We start from the raw sequence: 2934 nt of genomic DNA, 5'->3' as shown, positions 1-2934 counted from the left end.
AAGTCTCGCATGATTCTTAGATACGGAAACCAACCTCCTCCACCACCTCCACCGACCCCACTTCCATCATCACCACCACCCCTCCATCCACCACCTCGTCCACTTCCTCATCACCAGTATCCCCGTCACCTCCACACACACACACACACACACACGCGCACGCACACGCACGCACACACACACACACACACACACACACACGCACGCACGCACGCACGCACGCACGCACGCACGCACACACACACACGCACAAGCACACACGCGCACAAGCACACACACCGCCTCTCCGCCAGCCCCCATCTCATCTGCGCCGCTTCCTTGCACCTCAGCCAACTCCATTTCCACTTGGGTTCGATCAGCTCTCCGTTGGCCCCTGGAGAGAGACGGGACCCCTCCCTGCACGGATTACCCCCCCGGAGTGACGGACAGGGCTTTTCTCTGGGGAATCTCCCTCCTCAACAAAACACCTGGTTTCTCTTTTTCCCCCTCCCCTCCCTCCCTCCCCTCCCTCCCTCCCTCCCCTCCCTCCCCTCCCTCCCTCCCTCCCTCCCCTCCCTCCCTCCCTCCCCTCCCCTCCACTCCCTCCCCTCCCTCCCCTCTCCTCCCTCCCTCCCTCCCTCCCTCCCCTCCCCTCCCCTCCCCTCCCTCCCCTCCCTCCCCTCCCCTCCCCTCCCCTCCCCTACCCTCCCCTCAACTCCCTCCCCTCCCTCCCCTCCCCTCCCTCCCACCAGATCCTGACAGCCACCCTTTCCATTTTCCTCCTTCCTCCTCACCTCTGTTCCTTTGGTCCGTCCTCCCCCTCCTCCTCCCTCCTTCCCCCTCCTCCTCCTCCCCCCTCCGCCCTCCTCCACCTCCCCCTCCCCCTGGTCCGTCCTCCTCGCTGTCACTCATCCGTCCGTGCTGAGTGACAGGTGTCCCTCGCCATCTGACAGGGCAATTTGCCCCAAATTTTATAAAACGCGTGTCATCATAGGAACTGTCACGGGGCGCGGCGGCGGCGGCGGCGGCGAGCGGGAGAGAGAGAGACGCAGGGCGTGAGACGCAGGACGCAGACGTCAACGTTCCGGTTCCTGCTAGTATTGACAGATGGTTCTCCGCCTCCCCCCCACTCGTTCTCCATGTCTCCTCCTCTTCCTTTTGAAGCGTGTTCTGCGTCTCCTGCCCACACCTCTCCCCTCTCTGTCACCACCTCCTCCTCCCTCCTTCACGGCGGTCGGAGTGAACACGCACTGCGTACGCCGCGGCCATCCTCTACACACTTGCGGTGGGCGTGTTGGCTGGTAACCTGAAGGTTGCTAGTTCGAGCTGAGTGTCGAGGTGTCCCTGAGCAAAACACCTCACCCTGACTGCTCCTGACGAGCTGGCTGTCGCCTTGTATGGCTGACACCGCCGTCGGTGTGTGAATGCTTGATTGTGTGAATGAATCGGTAAATGTTAGGCAGTATTGTAAAGCGCTTTGAGTGGCCACTGGTTAGAAAAGCGCAGTATAAACTGCAGTCCATTTTGTGTACATCTCCTGTTTGTATTTCCCGGTCCCGTCCCCATATCCGAGCGGGTCTGTGTTCCAGAGCTTCCCTCCGCCCGTCTCTCCGTATTAATGAACACTCTAAATGCAACGACAGCTGTTAATTCAAGGCCGCTGCCGCAGAAGGAGCAGAAACTGACCTTCTGAAGACGGAGAGGACACTGTGAGGGCCGGCCAGGCTTGCCAGGACCTGTTCACATCGTTTGGGGTCAGTCCTGGATATCATTTGAAGGTTTTTTTCGGCATACAAGCGAAGCATGGGGGGGGGGGGGCGTGAGGCCTGGGTGGCCAAGCGGCCCAGAGGCATCACTAGCAGTTAGGAGAATCTTAAATGAAGAGCAGATTCTGTTGGTGCCTGCCAATGCCCCCACTATACCGGGGGGAAATCAGACTCCGGCATCGGAGTCTGATGACGGCGCCTCGGAGACAATACGTCTCCGCGAGCAGCCAGACGTCCACCATCTGATTTCCATGAAGAATACGACTGATCTTCACCAAGACAATCCGTTGTTTTTTTTGGTTTCTGTGTAGATTAGACGCGCTCCGCTCAAGTATCTACGCTTCACAGAGCGCAGTTTATCTGCTGCTCAATCCGCACCGCGCCCCGGGGAATGTATGGAGGTATTGATTGGTAACGTTGGAGTCCATTCTGTCCTGGGTGTGTTGTGTTAAGAGAGGTTTCAAGCCGAATCTGCTGCCTATAACGAAAGGGGATGTGTAGGAATATCACCGTGATATAATCATAAAATCACTGTGATATCACTGTGATATTACAGTGTATTCCCCATCTTATCCCCGTAATATCACCTTGATATCACCGTATTATCACCGTAATATCACCTTGATATCACCGTATTATCACCGTAATATCACAGTGATATCACCATATTATCACCGTGATATCACCAGACCTGACCCCAGGGTGTGATGGTGATGGTGATTAAGAAGGGATGATTATGATTATGACTTATGAAGTCATCTTACATTAGAGCAAATCACTGCTATTCTTCTGATGGCATTTACAATGACAGGTAATACTACTGCTATTGAATCCCATCCTACCCTGTATGAATCCTTGAACATGAGATCAAATATCTACATATTTACCAGCTAGTCATGTAGCAGACCTACAGAGAATTCAGATACAGGTCATTAAGGAGCAGGTAGGGGTTAGACAGTACAGAGACATGTCATTAAGAGCAGGTAGGGGTTAGACAGTACAGAGACAGGTCATTAAGGAGCAGGTAGGGGTTAGACAGTACAGAGACAGGTCATTAAGGAGCAGGTAGGGGTTAGACAGTACAGAGACAGGTCATTAAGGAGCAGGTAGGGGTTAGACAGTACAGAGACAGGTCATTAAGGAGCAGGTAGGGGTCAGACAGTACAGAGACAGGTCATTAAGGAGCAGG

The sequence above is a fragment of the Pollachius pollachius genome (assembly GCF_949987615.1).
Source record: "Pollachius pollachius genome assembly, chromosome: 6".
NCBI classification, from domain to species: domain Eukaryota; kingdom Metazoa; phylum Chordata; class Actinopteri; order Gadiformes; family Gadidae; genus Pollachius; species Pollachius pollachius.
Note: the sequence above shows the minus strand (reverse complement) of the source record.